Genomic DNA, 19,764 nt, shown 5'->3' on the forward strand with positions numbered 1-19,764 from the left:
TATATGTGGTAGGGATAGTACTTAGGGCCTATGATAGACAACCATAAAAATACATGGATAATAGATGTGTTGTTTGCATTTATTTGTTAATATAAAAACACGTGTATTTTATATAAGATATTAAAGTAATGTAAGAAATTTTTATTAACGTTGTCACCACGTGGCATCCATTAATTTTAATAAAAATGTTCAATTGTAGTAAAATGGATTTTAAAATGTCTACATAAAATAAAGCTTTATTATATTTATTAACCTGACTGGAAAAAATTGTCAGCCGCCGAACTGTTCCGTTCGTTCCGGAACCCGGGATTGAACCGTGGGCCTTTAGATGATTGTTGCGTAAACAACTTCAGTCTAAAGCTCTCCCAACTGAGCTATTCCGGCTGACATCATTTATGTACTGCTATTTGGTGAAGTTGTGTATAGCGATAGTTATGATATGTCTATTAATAAACTAATACATTGTACGTTTTCGTACCACTACGCCTTCCAATAAACTTGCTTGCGCGATAGGTCGTCAAATATCGTACTACATTGATTCTCCACTAAATAAGCAAATTAGAAAAACCACAAAATAAATATATTTTGATTATGTTTTGTTTTTATACAAAACCAGAAAGTTTCGCTTATTTGCCCAGTCCATGTGATCTTTCCCCTGTGATCAGTTAATGATCAGTTATTAATTGAAACAATTAGCTTTGCATTATTGGCAATAAATGTTGTAATAAATGTAATTGGCACAAATGCAGTACTTATTTACATTAATTTACACAAAAAATCACCACTATGCAAGATATTCTTAAAACAAAAATATATTCATTGATCCGTAAAATAACTTCTCCTCCCATAAGCGAAAACAAAATGCACTACATACTAGTCGCCGCTCTCCAGAGCGACGCCAATAACAATCATTTTCAACATAAGCATATTTGAACTTATGACGATTCTCACATAAAGAGAAAAAATAAGGCATATAACTCAAGAAAATTTAAAAGCATCTTCGCAAGAAAAGTAAACTTACAGATAGTGTAGAACCGGGAGACATTTGAAGGCATCTCTGTCTATGCTAGCCTCTGTCAGTCGGTTCGAACTAAGAACTAGGCTCTGAAGGCTCGTTATGTTACAGAAGTCTGTATCCCTTACATTGATGATTTGATTGTTCTGTAGGTATCTACAATATTATGGAGATCAGTATAGACATCATTACTTTTTCTCGTGTTTTATACATCGAAGATTATCATGTTTGCAACAGTATGTGGATAAGAAGTAGAACAATTATGCAAAGGGTCATTTAAGTGCATTAAACTAATAAAATTCTGAAAAGAAACATATATTTTAAAATGATGAAAATGTTTAGATGTGAAATAAATAACTTTCAGTTCATAATTCCCTTATTATTCTTAGAAAGTTCATTCAGCGGAAATAAACACATTTTCCAAAACTTATCTACAATACTCACCGTATCAATAATAATTAAAGAAAACATATACATATATGTTTATATATAATGGTGTTCTTTAATGTAGCTCTGTTTTGCTGTATTTTTCGGGATTAAAAAAATATTTATGGAATTAAATCAATTTACAAATATACATGGCTTTCATTAGTTAATTTTCATACATCGGCCACTTTCGTTTGTTTTATGTTGGTGTTATCGTTTTAAAAGGTATATAAACAAAGTACAACTCACAAGGTGTGCAGCGCTGGGTATTTTGTGAATGCAAAGTGAAAGTTGCGTCTTTTTTGCGCCCAAAGGTACTCCTGTGACGCCAAGAAAGCCTCCTCACCGTACTCTGTGACGTTGCTTATTAAGTTATTGTCCGCGAAACTATAATTCACGATAGTCTTTTATAGCAAAAATACATATTTAATTAGCAATAGTAATCATGATTTTCTCTAACAGGAGTTGCAGAAAACACCAACTAGTTGATAAAAGTTGATAAATACATTTTTTATAAAATATATCGCTTGGGATGTCAAAGATCGTGTTTGGGACCAATGAAGGAAGGAATATTTATTAAAGTATATCTATGTTTGCTTTAAAATATCTACGAGGGTACAGATTACTATAGACACTTGTTTACATGATTTCCAGTTTCGGATAGTATCCTTCTTCCATGACCTGGTGTGGGAACGTCTGCAATTTATTTCCGCTCACAAACCTGAAGAAGACGATATTTTCAAAAATATTCTTTATCGAATGAATCGGAATGTTCCCATACAATAATCCAAGCTCAACCGTTTGTTAGTTTGGATACATGGGTTGAGCGAATTACCGGAAACAGGTTCCAGAAATTACGCTGGGTCTTTTAGTGGCAGATGTGGGCATCTTATGCAGTGCTCTTCAATTAAAAGTCACATGCAAAATACTTAATAGATACTGGTTTAGCGGGAGATCGAACATGCGAACCAGAGTTATCATGCCGGTTTGTTATCAATATCAGCTAAAAAAATAACTGATATATCCAGGGGAGACTTACTCTGAGGAGTCGGATGTTGACGCAGTTGACTCCTTGGACTATACAACTGTTACGTAACAATATTCAAAAACGACAATTGTCGTGCATGTATACATTTTGAAAATATTGGACTAAAATCAATTACATTTGGACTCACTTTCGTATATATATACTTTTTATTGTATGCTCAATATGTTATTATCAACAAAGCCTATTTCGAGTCAAATTTTAACGGAATGAAAATCATATTGTAACATTACTCGAATAACAAATCGCTTAAATCGAAGGGCACCATATTTATTGTTTGATTGGTAGTGGAGCGAGTATTACATATATCTGATAATGGAGCGAGTATTACAGATATTTGAGTTCGTTCCCGATGTTCGACCAGGCATCGTACGCGATGGACTTCATGCCAGTTTTCTGTGAGTGTAGACGCAACTCAATAAGAGCCGGAAGGTTTTCGAAGCTGCGGCTTGGAAGCGCAGATATATCGTTCATATGCAGGTCCCTGTGATCAAATACGATGTTAGGCCTACTTAAACAATGCATATACAAATTCGGTTCATACTGATAAATCCCATTAAGTGTGTTTTGTGCGCGTAATCATGGTAATGGGAGAAATTGTAAGCATAGACATTTTACATTATGAATTACAAATGTATACTTGATGCGGTTGAAACTATTAAATGCATGGCATGTATCTGACACAGGGTTTAAGTGAGCTTTGCGTATGGCGTCTGCTCTATGTAGTGTTTTAACATCGTGTGTACGTACAAGTGAAGAAGTGTGGGGATGTTGGCGAACGCATTAGGATTGATAGTCGCAATGCTGTTCCGGTGCACCTCACTGAAAAAACAAATGGTAAATATTATGTAGATGAGCATGTTAATGTTTCTATTTAAATTTCCCGTAATTAAGATGAGATGTGTGTTTGTATCCAGCAAAGAGTAAGATTTCAAACGATTGCACTAGACTTTTGCACTATCATTATGGAGTAAAACATTTTGTCCATGATAAACATATGCCACTTCTAAAATTGTTTCTATACTTACAGAATTTTCAGAGCCGAAAACTGACTTAAGGTGTCTTCCTGGATGTAATTGATCAAGTTATTGCTGATATTCCTGTAAATCAAACATCATTCATATCAGAGTAATTTTATTAATATCTATAATATGCATATAGGGTACGTCAAAGCCATACACATGTATATATGTTTGATTAAAAACAAACAGGATTCAATGAAATTCATTTTATTCATAGAAGATAAATATTACGTTTTACTGAGTCATTTACTCTTAGACTCTTTAATTGTTATTTGAAAGCTGACATGGCATTTATTAAAAGATGAATGTGTAGTGTGTCCCCAAAAGTCTCACTTACAAGTGAAGGAAGCTAGTGGTTGCAATAGGAACAAGACTCTGCCGAGTTAGCTGAGTAAGCTTGTTACCCTCCAAACCCCTGGAAATCCAAACATGAACATTGTTGTGAACTGTTTTCGGTGCTGATTAAGCTTTACATGAATGTTTAGGCATTTCACTCGTATGTCCGTCCGTACGTACGTAAGTCTATTTGCTTGTGTTTTCGAATCTCTTCAACTACTGGGCGGATCTCGATAAAAAAGTCAAAGTTGAATGATCTCAATGTGAAGATGATCGTAAAAAAGGACCATTGACTTCGAAGAGTTGTTCAAAGGATCATGGCCTTTTGTCTGAGTGTCCATTTATAATATAAGTCACGTTCTGAGAAAACTTGGCATAATGCATGTGCGTAAAGTGTCGTCCCAGATTTAATGGTATTTTTTGTTGTAAGGAAGTCTCTTCTACACGAAAATCTAGTTTAAGCGGAAAGTGTCGTCCCTGATAAGCCTGTGTGGACTGCAAAGGCTAATCTGGGATGACACTTTACACACATGCATTATGCCTAGTTTTCACAGTACGCGACTCATAAAGTTACAAAAAGCAATTATATAATGGATAGTTCACGGATGTTGTGTTTTCAGATTCTTTGATAGCATTGCAAATTTTATTAAAGTTTCACAGCTGAGTCATCTTCATGAAAAGATATCTGATCCAAACATTTTTTTTGACTGCGAACAGTTTTGACCGATTCATCATTGTCGCTTTTCGCAGTTTTATCCACTGGCGAATTACTAACGGCTTTTTCTGTGTCCTTACATGTCTGTGACATATTGCCAGCTTTAGATACACTACGTCTAGCATGATTTTCTGCCTTCTGCCACCGCGCATCACCGTGATTAAGCCCAGCGTACGAAATACTTTCGTAGAAAACCATGGATTACAGTGGAAAACAGTGAAGTCGCCGTGGCAAATCGTGGTGACATGCTCCATAAATTATGTTGAAAAGAAATCGCGCGCGGGCGTTTTCGGGAAATCAATCCTAAGGTGGACCACCGCGGTCGCGGTTGACCACTGCGGGTCCAATCTCTTGCACGACGGTTACATTACATTCACCTCTGTGTTGGGCTCAGAACGGACTATTGTTATGAAAGCGTCTCATTTATGTCATGATCATGATCCAAGCGTTCATCATTGAGGTTACAGAATACTAAACAATCTCTTGCACGACGGTTACATTGCATTCACTGCATTAAAGAAAACCATCTCATACCATGATATCTTATATCAGTCTTAATTCATTATTATAAAATTGATATGGTTTTTTATGTTAAAAAACCAACATACATACACACGTCGAAGCAATTCCTAACGTCACTCAAAAAAATATGTTCAATTGTTTACATTTGTGAAGTGCGTGGAATGATTCCATCTGCGTAAATGGGCAATAAATTAGTTCCAAAGAGTTGCATTAAAACTCGCAAGTTTTTGCACGATTTATCGTACATTTAAAAGTCATATTTCTTAATTTAATGCATGCGATCTTAAATATCCAATCAAATATACGTTGAATGCGTTTGTTCGGTTTTATCTATTTTATAGACAAAATGGAGGGCTGAGCCTTTCGCAGAGTTGTATGTGAGAGCAAGGAACGACAACTCTGCGTGGAGATTGCTGCGGGTCTTGTTAAGTTGCGGTGAAATACAGCTAAATATCAATAAACATGTACATTTTGATATGTTTTCACTTTTATGTACTACTTAATATTAAAATCGCCATTTGGTCCAATCTTTTCTATTGTGTTTACCCTCTTTACAGAATCATTCGACATGTCTTACATCTAGCGTGAGTAAAGATTGCGTTTCATGCTTCATGTTGCGTTCAAATGTTTCTGCATGAAGTTTCACTTATAGTTTTTTTTAACTACGGGTTTGTTTATTGTTAGAATTTCGAAAATGCTTCCTCGTTCGTGTACATGTATAGCTCGCCACAAGTTTCATAAAAGCATGTTGCATGTTATTTGATATCAGACTATTTCAGTGAGTTCCTGTTTCTATTGTGACATGTTTTGCTTAGAGTACATGTGTCAATTCGAGACATCGGCTGTCAGTATTCATTTCAGTGATATTTTCATATTATAGTTTGCTAGAGGATAATTTGTCATGTTGGCCAATGACCATGTGTATACCTGTGCTTTGTTCAATAACAAGTTCATTTTGATACATATGTTTAGAGCGTAAACGAAGAAATCTTAATACGATAAAAATTATTGATCCTTATAATATGTTAATCGATATTTTTTACAATAGTAATATGTATTATATTAATTAAAACACAAATCTTCGCTTCAAACGATATACATTTACGTCACTGTTTAATACAATGTACATGCATATAGAATATATACAGTCTCGATAAGAAATGTTGAAAATAAATCGCGGTGAATTTAACGAGTCATAATACCGCATTGAGCTCTTTTATAACTGTTTTACGTTTTTTTATTCCAGGAAAGACAACGAATATGTGTTTAAGGATGTAACAACAACGTTGATAAGATTTTTATTATTTATATTATAAATAATTATAAAAATACTGATAATGTTACACATTCCAAATACATGTATGTCTTTTTATTGCCCATGTTTCGGATAAAAATACGAATAAAATGCTTGCGTGCTTAAAAATTAATAATGGTAAATTTGATGTTTAAATCCATTTACACATAACAGAACTGAACAGAGAGTATTTGCACGCCTCTTCTCACCACTGACTGTATTTTCTATTACAATCAAAACAAATATTCACACTCTCATCTACTCGCTGAGACGATGATATATTTTTTAAGTTATTAGGTAAATTGGTAAATAAAGAAACTCTAGTTTGACATTTAACTAAACTAAGTAAACACCGACAGATATTTTACAAGACATAAAGTTATCATTAACTCTACATGTGAATAATGTGGCAATGAATTAATCAATATTTATCACAATATTTCTTCGTATACACCGTTTCTATAAAATATGTGTCGAAATGTTCTTGTTATTGAACAAAACAGATATAGACATAGTCAATCACCAACATAACAACTGATCTTTTCGCAATTCTTATGTTGTTTAAATATCACTGAATTAAATACTTACTGCAGCAGTCTCGAATTTATATCCGAATCGATATATGTAAAAATAGAAACAGGAAATCACTAAAATAGTCTGATATCAAATTAAATTTACAAGTAACATGTTTATATGTAATTATTGACAAGCTATGCGTACACAAACGAGAAAGCATTTCAAAATTTTTACACAAATTATTCTTTAAATTTTAAATTGTTGAACGATTAGTCTTCTTAGATATCTTGGAGAATTCGAAATTCAGAAATATCATTGGAAAAATGCGGTTATTATCCCATAGCCTTTTTATTGAAACTGGTAGACATCAACATTTCATTGAACGCAATTGAAGATGAATACCATTATGCACTGATATGTCCTTTTTATGACAATTTGAGAAATACTTATTTGCCTAACTTTTACAAAAGAGGACCAAGTATGTTTAAATTTGTGCAATTATTGAATGAAACTAAAAAAACGGTATGAATTCGTCTAGCTTATTTTTGCATTAAAACTTTTAAACTTAGGGCTGACAATATATTAATATGTTATATTATTTTTCGATGTGAAAGTATCTTTTCAAAAGTATATATATTCCATTATTTAAATGTGCATTGTTCAAGTATTACTTATTAAGTATTGTTAATACTCTTTGTAAATTAAGAGTCACCTCATATTGTTCTGGCATTCTCACATTAAGCCATGCTAGTATATAACTGAATGTTATGATGTACTGTATACTATGACACGTATTGTTGACGCATGTGAATATGTTTTTGTCTGTTCATATTCTTGTGACGATGAGCTGTAAATGCTTAAGTCGTAAATAAATATTCTATTCTGTTCTGTTCTGTTCTGTTTAAATAAACAACAAGTACAACTTCATGCACAAACTATAGAAATAAATAAATAATGAAATATGAAACGCAAACTATACTTACCACTTACTATGCTTACGCTCAATGTAAGAAGACATGTAAAATGATTATGGACCGAGCGGAAACAAGAGAAAATATTGGCGAATGTTAACAACTAAATAAAAAATACAAATGTTCCAAAATACTCACGAACTTTACAAACATTATACGGTCTGTAATATCGAAATATACATGTCCATTCACACGTACCAGAATTTTTCCGCGATCCACTGAGATCGATTTCCCGATAATGCCCGCGGTGCTACCCACTGTCACCGCGATCTAACACGATGGAATCACCTTCCGATCACGGTGATTGTCCACGCTGACGCAAAATTGTCCACGGTGGGACTATGTTTTAGGCAGATATCACGCCAGATGTAGTTTCAGTTCCGAGTGCGAATTAACTTATTACTCATGTATTATATATTTTAACTTTGAAACAAAGTGTGTATTTTTTATATTTGAAAAACTTGATGTTAGTTAACTTTAACAAAGCATGCTCAATTGATGAATATAAGCAGCTACAAGACACCGTGACTTTATATACTTACAGGTATATCAGTGAGGAAGTGTTGCCGAAAATGTTCGGGAAGATATTAAGAAGTGAGTTATAGGCAAAACTCCTGAAAAATCATAAAACATTAAAATACCAAAATGAGCGACTGTCTTAATGTATCCATGGTCAGACAAATTAACCCATTTATGCCTAGCGTCTAGAAAAAAGGCCTTGGCAAACAGCGTAGACCCAGATGAAACGCCGCATGATGCGGCGTCTCATCTGGGTCTGCGCTGTATGCTTAAAGGAATTTCTGTTATAAATAATGTAAATATAGAAATCAATATACTAGACATTCCTAATTTTGAAAATAAATTGATCCAATTGAGAAGGATGGGAGAGTCCACTAGGCTTAAATGGGTTAACAACTTTAAAATGAGTACTACAATATAAAACAATACAATGACAAAAAAACGTGTACATACCCTCTGCTCCTTAGTCCTTAGTATTTATTGAATATTTGACATCGTAACATATTACTAATAGCAACTTACACAATACGCATATTTGGTCCGTTTACAAAATTAGGTGGAACCCAGTACAAGAGGTTGTTCATCAGTGCCCTGGAGCGAAATAATTAAAAAGTAAATGAGACGCTCTCTGGAAAAACAGGTTTTAAAGCATGTGGGTAAATTGTTGTCCCAATATAGAATTTGCCATCAGCACAGGCTAATCAGGGACGACACTTACCACTTTTTATAGATTTGTTCGTTAAAATGTAAGTGCAACTAAATGAACATCCAGTCTTGGCGATAATTGTCGTTGCTGAAAAGCCTGTGCGGAAAGCTCAAGCTAATCTGGAACACTTTACGCACGTAAATATAGCCCCGATTCAAAGAGCGAGTCCCAAGTGTATTTCGACCATGTTGATTTTAATGACATTCCTCTGAGTACAATTACTGTAAAAATGATAGATCATAATCCCTTTAAAATATGAATCTATCGATCCGACGTTATTCAAATGATCTATCTACATGTATAAATGATAAACGTCAATGTACATCATATTCATTGTTCAAGTTAACACACTTATTCTTAGTGTATTCAGATATTAAACAAACGTGAACCCTTTCTGAATACCTACAAATATTTAATCGTTGAAGGCCAGGTCCAACCTCGGTGATTTGTCGTGTTCATTCGTATTTTATTTCCAGCCAAATTCCTGAATCAACCAATGCACTATTTTATATAAATACACGGATATGAGCGACGATTACAAAAAATAAATAAATGAATCTTCATAAAGTTTTCACAACACAACCCCCAAAACGTGTGTAACTAAACTTATTGTTTGTATCAATGATGACCTAAGTAAACACATCTACTTTGCTTTCACCAACGTCAATCATATTTCAATTAACACATCGTTTTATTCAAGAATCGCTTGTGGTGTCATGTGTATAGTGGTTTTATTATTTAAAACACTAACAGCACAGAGTTGTTTCTTAATTTTTATAACATGCAAGAGGTGATGTTTGTGATTTTAAACGAAGTTAAATACATGCTACGTATTCGATGAAGAGTTTAAACAAAACCGTTGCACTGTCTAGTGTGATGAGAAAACCAACCGCGACTGATAAATGTAAAATGGCATATGGTATACTTACACCTTGGTTACCTTGGTTGCTGAGAGGTCTGGAACGTGCTGTAATGCAGTGCCTTGGACAATTCTGTTGCAAATAAACAACAACACAGCGAACTTGTTTGTGGCAGTTCGCTTGTATGTGTACTAGATCGATTTGTTTTACTAGATGTTTATTGTTTGTTTTTTTATAACGCATTTCAATAGATTGACTTCATTACGTTTAATGCTAGGTGTTGATTGGTTTCTAATTAAATCCATAGATCTAAATGAATAAATTAATTTAAACTGATTTTATCATTTCAAAAGAAATACAGAACTTAGACAATATAGACTAAGACCTTAATATAAATCGAAACTTACAACTCGTCCAATGACGTAAGCTTCTCAAAGGTTCGCTCTTCGAATAACTCGAAATTTTTACAGTTGAATATCCGTCTACAAGTAGAAGAAAACACAAAATATTAACCATCAGTACTTTCTATCCTTGTCTTAGCATATATATACAGTCTATCATTACCCATCATAATCGACTTTATCGGTGATAAATACGATTTCATTTAAACCATGGTATCAATGACATATATACTTACTGTTGTTAATGGGTCTTTTTCATCCAATGTCATTGTATTTGAATGTGAAATAATTTTCATATTGCTGAGCAAATGCTTGCAATTAAAGGAATAAGTTTTGCTACTGAATTAAGAGTACCAACACACACACAAAAATAATATAAGCAATCATATTTGATTCAGAATAAGGAAAATGTTTTACAAATAGTATTTTAAATATTCTAGCACCAAAAAAATCAAACATTAAACTCTATTTTTTATAATTAATTCATTTTTAAGACGGTAATAAATGACTTAGTAGTGATGGCGTTTATTTTATTTTTTCTCTTTTTATTCTCTTTTATTCATGATCTCATACATTCGTGTTGCTGTGGTCTCTTTTATTCATGATCTCATACATTCGTGTTGCTGAAGTCTCTTTTATTCATGATCTCATACATTCGTGTTGCTGCAGTCTCTTTTATTCATGATCTCATACATTCGTGTTGCTGAAGTCTCTTTTATTCATGATCTTATACATTCGTGTTGCTGAAGTCTCTTTTATTCATGAACTCATACATTCGTGTTGCTGCAGTCTCTTTTATTCATGATCTCATATATTCGTCTTGCTGCAGTCTCTTTTATTCATGATCTCATATATTCGTCTTGCTGCAGTCTCTTTTATTCATGATCTCATACATTCGTCTTGCTGCAGACTCTTTTATTCATGCTCTCGTACATTCCTGTTGCTGCAGTCTCTTTTATTCATGATCTCATATATTCGTGTTGCTGCAGTCTCTTTTATTGATGATCTCATATATTCGTGTTGCTGCAGTCTCTTTTATTCATGATCTCAATACATTCGTTTTGCTGCAGTCTCTTTTATTCATGATCTCAATACATCCGTGTTGCTGCAGTCCCTTTTATTCACGATCTCATACATTCGTCTTGCTGCAGTCTCTTTTATTCATGATCTCATACATTCGTTTTGTTGCAGTCTCTTTTATTCATGATCTCATACATTCGTGTTGCTGCAGTCTCTTTTATTCATGATCTCATATATTCGTCTTGCTGCAGTCTCTTTTATTCATGATCTCATATATTCGTGTTGCTGCAGTCTCTTTTATTCATGATCTCATATATTCGTGTTGATGCAGTCTCTTTTATTCATTATCTCATACAATTGTCTTGCTGCAGTCTCTTTTATTCATGATCTCATACTTTCGTGTTGATGCAGTCTCTTTTATTCATGATCGCATATAGTCGTCTTGCTGCAGTCTATTTTATTCATGATCTCATACATTCGTGTTGCTGCAGTCACTTTTATTCATGATCTCATACATTCGTCTTGCTGCAGTCTCTTTTATTCATGATCTAATACATTCGTATTGCTGCAGTCTCTTTTATTCATGATCTCATACATTCATCTTGCTGCAGACTATTTTATTCATGCTCTCATACATTCGTGTTGCTGCAGTCTCTTTTATTCATGATTTTATATATTCGTCTTGCTGCAGTCTCTTTTATTCATGATCTTATATATTCGTGTTGATGCAGTCTCTTTTATTGATGATCTCATATATTCGTCTTGCTGCAGTCTCTTTTATTCATGAACTCATACATTCGTGTTGCTGAAGTCTCTTTTATTGATGATCTCATACATTCTTGTTGCTGCAGTCTCTTTTATTCATGATCTCATACATTCATGTTGCTGCAGTCTCTTTTATTCATGATCTCATACATTCGTGTTGCTGAAGTCTCTTTTATTCATGATCTCATACATTCGTGTTGCTGAAGTCTCTTTTATTACATGATCTCAATACATTCGTGTTTCTGCAGTCTCTTTTATTCATGATCTCATACATTCGTCTTGCTGCAGTCTCTTTTATTCATGATCTCACACATTCGTGTTGCTGAAGTCTCTTTTATTCATGATCTCATACATTCGTGTTGCTGAAGTCTCTTATATTGATGATCTCATACATTTGTGTTGCTGAAGTCTCTTTTATTGATGATCTCATACATTCGTGTTGCTGAAGTCTCTTTTATTCATGATCTCAATACATTCGTGTTTCTGCAGTCTCTTTTATTCATGATCTCATACATTCGTGTTGCTGCAGTTTCTTTTATTGATGATCTCATACATTCGTGTTGCTGAAGTCTCTTTTATTGATGATCTCATACATTCGTGTTGCTGAAGTCTCTTTTATTCATGATCTCATACATTCGTGTTGCTGCAGTCTCTTCTATTCACGATCTCATACATTCGTCTCGCTGCAGTCTCTTTTATTCATGATCTCAATACATTCGTGTTTCTGCAGTCTCTTTTATTCATGATCTCATACATTCGTGTTGCTGCAGTCTCTTTTATTGATGATCTCATATATTCGTGTTGATGCAGTCTCTTTTAAGTATGATCTCATATATTCGTCTTGCTGCAGTCTCTTTTATTCATGATCTCACACATTCGTATTGCTGCAGTCTCTTTTATTCATGATCTCATACATATGTGTTGCTGCAGTCTCTTTTATTCATGATCTCATATATTCGTCTTGCTGCAGTCTCTTTTATTCATGATCTCATACATTCGTCTTGCTGCAGTCTCTTTTATTCATGATCTCATATATTCGTCTTGCTGCAGTCTCTTTTATTCATGATCTCATATATTCGTCTTGCTGCAGTCTCTTTTATTCATGATCTCATACATTCGTCTTGCTGCAGTCTCTTTTATTCATGTTCTCATATCTTTTTTTGTTTTAGTCTGTTTTATTTACTATATTATAAATGATGTTTACTACAGACTTTTAAATACATGATCTGATACAGTATATTTGTTCCAAACTCTTTGATTCATGATCTCTTAAAATCCAGTTTACTGCTGAAATAGATACAGCTTCTTTAAAAATCAGACTATACGTACATGCTTGTTGTAGTTTCGGAGAACACCCCAGCTGTGATATTGTAGAACGTTTTTCCCCTTAGTACTCTGAAACATCACATAAGATGCTGCAGTGGCGGAAATAGCAGAAGTTTTGAGACAATATTCACGTTTAGTTTAATTTACGATGTAAGGTTGGCATAATTAAACAATACATTATTGAGTTAATGTTAAAACTAATACGTTAAATAGGGGTAATTCTAGACACTCTGATAAATGTGAATAGAACAAATAATGTGATCATATATTTAATGCCCTGTTTTAGGTGTGTCCTTCTTTTCAGTCAATACATAAAACGATGAACCAAAATGTGCAGCTAAGGGTTGATAGTATTCATGTACATACACCGTAGATCCTGTGCATTGCGTGATGTTGTTGTATTTATCGTTACATACGCAGCCCGTGCACTCTTCATTTCCGTTGAAAAACGTTTTGTCCATGAGGTAGTTGCTCTGGAGTGAGGAATCATCTGACCACAGCCCATGCGTCCGATCAACTGAGGAAACAGAGTCGTCAAAGTAAAAAGAAAATACTTAATAATGGTAACCGTAAATATATTTACAACAGTATACCTCAGTTCTTGTCGCAGATGAGAAATACCATGGGCTTTGTTCTTTATTTATTTAAATGGACAAGCAAAGCAGTCTTAACCAGGTTGCGACCTTTATTAATACCCAAATGAAATAAATGTTAAGAACATTTTCCGCCAGTGAGCCGAAAATGTATGGAGTTTTCACATTTGTTCAAATATCCAAAATGTAAACGGTGTTTGTATAGATTTGTTTATCCGACGAATATAAATTATCATCTGAAACAAAGACGCAGTAAACGTATCAGTTTCGGACTAAGAATTACTTGGCTATTATTAATACTTCATTACAGAGGCTATGAACGATCGTGATCGTTTTCAAAACATGTCAAATGTTTATGAAGTACAGCTCCGAAGAATCGGAAACAATTTAATTTGTTGAGTTCATTTGTGAATAAATTTCGTACATTCTCATGTAAAGAAGACATTTCACTGTTGGGAAAATCTCGTTAGGCCTTATTTGGTAGTTGGTTTAACTCAGCACCCTCTTTTAAGTGTAGTCATGTGTTTATTATAGGCTCTACATGTCATATGAAAGCCATCATAGTTAGTTATGTCGGTACTTAACTGTTTAGAATTACGTAAGACCCGATATGACAACACATTTATAATTAATAACAATATATAATACACATTGTTGATTATCATGTGATAAAACAAATTAAACGGCATTTAAATAAATAGACAATTAAATGCATTAAACATAAATTAAGTTGAACACATTATATACATTGTGCTGGAAGTATGATCAAAAGCTATTCGTTTTAGTAACATACATACTCAAAATCAACGAATATTTCGCAAAATAAAGATAACCCATAAACAAATCAGTGTTCCATATAGCAATGGCCAAAATTTCTACGCTAGATGATTTATGGTAACATTGATTTAACGAGATATAAAATGCTCGTTTTTATTTTTTGTTGCACAATATATTCCATTTGTATTTCCTGCAACGATATATATCGGTATTTATAAGACACACGAACACTAACATGTTACAGAAACATGTGTTGAATATATTAACTGTATTCCAAATAATATAATATAAACATGAATTATAATTAAGAATTGCAAACATCACCGCGCTTTTTAAATTAAAGCGTTGGCTATTTGAATTGAATGACAGTAGGTAACACAATTGCCTTAATGTTAAGTTTAGACAAATAATGAAATTGACTTAAGGCAATAGTCGATTCACTAGACTAACGGTAGATACAGAAAGTCGTCGTTTCGAGTCAAAACAAAACCAAACCTATACAATTCTGGTGTGTTTTCTGCATACAAACGTCGATGACAAACGCCGTTTTGTTTGCAGTCAGAAACTTTAAAAACAATCTTAAACAAACGGAAACTGATAAGAGTTTTCTGTCGTATAAAACACTTAGTGTAAGTCATTTCACCTGAGTCGTATGAGATTCCGTAAGCGCCGTATCTGCCGTTGTAGTATGATTCTCCAAAGATATCCTGTTCTGTAGGAACGATCACCCAAAACAAAATGCACACAGCAACAAGTTTGAACTTCATTCTGTGATCGCAGTTTCAGCAAACGCGCGTACCTCGTTTTATTCTTAAATTAAACAAAAATAACATACCCAAATAGTTTTCACTACCTATGGTTTAGCTATAAGACGTGTCAACTTGCAGTTTATTTGCTCTTTCCTATTGCGTCCATGGTCAAACAGAAATCCGTCCGTCGGTACGTACATCTAAAGTAGAAACAAAAATAAATCGAATGTTCACCTCAATGAAATTCATAACGACCAAGTTGCATATAAGATGGTTTTTTACAAAACTCTTCGTAAGTGTTCCGAATTCCCGGTTAGCTGATATGTATGCATACTGATGTATGTGTGTTTTCTCGTATCCGGTTTTAGATTTAAATGTGTTCATGAGTCTGAATGAATAGTTTAGAACCATTTATACACATATTGTTGTATTGTCCTATACATATATATTTCTCTTTCGCCATGTACATGCTCGGTGTTTTAAATTTAATGACGAATAATTTAAAACACAGCAGACATTTAAAAAAAATGCTGGAACGTCGGAACCTACCGACGTTTTCAAGACAGGTCCGATTCAAAATGCTATGTTGCCGTTTCGATTGTCCGGTAAATAATACAAGAGCAGAAATTTATTTATTTCATATAATTAAAATCTGAAAATAATAGAGACCCTAAAAGAAATATGAGCAGTAAAAATAACGTCGTATTTTTGTTTACATTCATAAAATGTTCCTTAGCATGCGCAACGAACACTTCCGAGTATACATGGCAATAGTCGTTACGGTTAAATGAAAACACGTTCTGCAACTCAGATCGTTGTTATCGGGGCAGTAAGTCGGGGTTGTTACCGGTCAAATTTACGCTTTATAATGCTTTTTCATTGATTCATATATTTTTGTGGCCAGTTTACTTACATTTATAGGAAAATTATGAGTTGTCATATAATTTCGCGACCGAGAAATAGTTGTCAATTACATTTTTGTAAAACCGATAATTGCTTTGTGCTTTTAAAACTTAGTTTGTTTCATTGTGTTTAAGCTATCCCACATGTGTTCTGTTGTTTTGGGTTCTTCGTCGATTTCTATCAAGTATATAAAATGTGTTTTTTGTGTCTAAAAATAATTTATTTACATTCTTCAGTAACAATCGCTTTAATATCCGCATCGTTTTTTTTCTTAATGCGGGGAAATGCATGGCGTTAAAATATCCATTAAACTTAAAAAGAGGGGAAATTTCAAGGTTAATTAAACATTTTTGGAAATTTGCATTATTTTATATAAAATTAGTTGGGGGAAGGGGCCTTTCCCTTGGGAGAAGAGGGCATAATAAGGCCCGTTCTAAAGAAGGAAAAAAAAACCTGAGCAGTTTCGGTATACAATAATTGAATTTTAAATTGAGAATTGCTTTGTTTTTATTCAATTTCGGTTTTAAAAAAATCTTTAGAATACTGTAAGTGTGTTATGATTTGTTAGTGTTCAGTGTTGTTTTGCTTATTTTCCATTACATTTTTCCAGTTATCATTATGTCAATACATGTGAGTCGGTCACGTGATGTTTTGGTCCTTTGAATCTCTGTAAAGTTTTTAAATACTTTAAAAAATACTTTGGAAATGTATGAAAACATTATAATTGTTTGCCAGACCTTGTTTCTGTTTGAGAGACTCAATGATCGATCATGACCTTGATGACCAATGGGCTTTTAGATATTGCGGTGGGTTGATACCAATCCCCAAAACGTGAAAACAAATATGTTTAATATATATACTTAGTAATGCTCTCGTAAAAAAGCTGATCACATAATAAACATTAATATAAAGAAAAACAAGATAAACCAATACCATTAATGATTTACCAACATGTATGGTAAGCTGATTTTAAATGCCGTTACCTTAACAAAGAATTGTAACCAATTTAATGTTTTCTATAAATCTACACTTCCCATTCATTATATAAATGTATGTCCTGTACAATTTGTTTGACTATAGCTAAAATAGAATGCCTTCACAAACTTATTTTAGAATATTAAAACTCATGTGCACGTTTTATTTATCTGTGTCTTGTTCTGATAAAACTGGGCTTAATTCATGTGCGTAAAGTGTCGTCCCAGATTAGCCTGTGCAGTCCGCACAGGCTAATCAGGGACGACACTTTCCGCTTTAATGGTATTTTTAGTTTCAAGGAAGTCCCTCCTTACCGAAAATCAAGTTAAGGCGAAAAGTGTCGTCCCTGATTAGCCTGTGCAGTAAATCTGGGACGACACTTTACGCAGATGCATTATGACCAGCTTTCACAGAACAAGACACATTTGTATAACTAAATGTGCAACTTTATATCAGCGAGAGTAAACTTCTGAAATCAACTGATATATTTTTGAACGAAACATTGTATACATTTATAATTTTGAAATGAAGAAATGCAATCAATGTTAAACCAAAACCATAGGCTAGCTTTTAATCACATGAGCAGTACTTTAGTAAACTTAGAAGATGAATACTAAACGATGTTACACACCAAAAAGTAGAGGCCGTACCCTTGGAGTTTCAGAGAAGAATTGTTTGTAGTTTGTGTTATTACCGATATTATTAGAATTACTTAACACGAGGGCCATCAAAGGATCGTAGCCAATTCTTCGAGGCCGATCAAAAAGCTACGATGATCACACGGTGATGCTCAAGATGTAAAATAATACGAATTATAGGGAAAGAAATGAATGAAAACAATCCGGAAAATACCATTAATTTGAATTTTGATAAAAAAAAATCCAAGGTACTATAGTGTCGTGATAAGGGGAAAAATAGTTTAATGATCTGACCCGTCATTTGTGACGTTAGAGAGCTTGACGAGTATTTTCTTCATTTAATAAATATAGGATCTGGCACGAGTTGTCATATCATATCATATTTTATTAAACGAGTTGAGGAATTTTGTTAGTAAGCGAGCCTTTGGCGAGCTAACTAACGAATTTCCTGAACGAGTTTAATAATTTAAAATATGGTTTGAAATGACCACGAGTGTCAGATTTTTTTTATCACATGCTTTTAAATGAGCAAAGTATATAAATATAATTTATCCTGGATGTAATTATGAAAAAGTGCATATTATATGGATTACTTACCTCGGATGGAACCGGTGAGACGAAGGATTTAGATCTGCATGTAGATCTAGCTTATTCGTGCTATTGATGTTTAGAATGTGCGTGCCTATTTGGATGTGAAATTGTGTGTGTAGAACATATTGATGGGTGTGTATTTTGGTTCAGTAGTCTATTCGAATTGTTTTGCTTTTTAGATGTAAGTAAACGTAAGGGTATTTTCTATGATGAATAAACTTTGTCTTTGTTATTTTATCAAAGAAAGTCTATTCAGTAAGAATAACCCGTTTGCAACAAGTGTTTCAAAGTTTAGATCGAATAGAATTATGACATGTTATCTTGTGTTGGGTCACAAACTACAGGATGTGAAGGCTAGATCTAGACGCCATCAAAATCTGAAGCGTCCATGAAAAAATAAGGCGAGTATAGGTTTTTGATAATCTATGTTTAGAACAACTCTGTGTGTAAATCTACATGTACATGTATGTTGACATCGACATCATTTTGTCAGGAGCAATCGCCGCCATATTTGATTTTGATCATTTCTTTCGAAAATAAAATGAATTATATTGAAGTAAAATATTCTTTTTGGCGGTCGTAATGTGTTACAATTCGCATGCTGCGTAAAATTGAATCGAGGCATATGGTGATATTTGTTCTCGTTTTACAGTTTTTGTGTGAATTTTTAAAAAACTATTTTGCGTACCAGAACAAATAAATCACTACGCATGGTTACATTTGTTAGATTTTAGGCGCTTTTTAAGAATGAAGTTAAATTATTGTTTAGGTTATTAGATCTATTTATGTTAAATGTCACGTTGAAAAAAATTAAATGGTATAAATAGAATACTAGGATTCGCGTTGAATACAGAGAAGTTTATGTTGCTCGGCTCGAACACCAAAAGCGCTCGCCAAGGCTCGCGCTCCCGGCGTTCTAAGCCTCGCAACATAAACTTCTCTGTATTCAACGCTAACCTAGTATTCTCTATATTCGTAATGGTTATATTACATGGGAAATAGGGTATGGCATGTGATAAATAGACACAGGTTATGTATAGATCTACCTATATTATACAATAAAAATCAATTTTAAGCCA

General features: G+C 33.6%; 1 long non-coding RNA gene across 1 annotated transcript; it reads right to left on the reverse strand.

The window, feature by feature from the left end:
* Positions 1–3,222: 3,222 nt before the first annotated feature.
* LOC127868330 (uncharacterized) lies at positions 3,223–3,923 on the reverse strand. The gene is made up of 3 exons (XR_008044079.1): positions 3,846–3,923; positions 3,515–3,586; positions 3,223–3,308 (listed from the first exon to the last, which is right to left on the reverse strand). It is a non-coding gene; the product is annotated as an uncharacterized LOC127868330 (long non-coding RNA).
* Between the last annotated feature and the right edge of the window lie 15,841 nt (positions 3,924–19,764).

The sequence above is a fragment of the Dreissena polymorpha genome, chromosome 2 (genome assembly GCF_020536995.1).
Source record: "Dreissena polymorpha isolate Duluth1 chromosome 2, UMN_Dpol_1.0, whole genome shotgun sequence".
NCBI lineage: Eukaryota > Metazoa > Mollusca > Bivalvia > Myida > Dreissenidae > Dreissena > Dreissena polymorpha.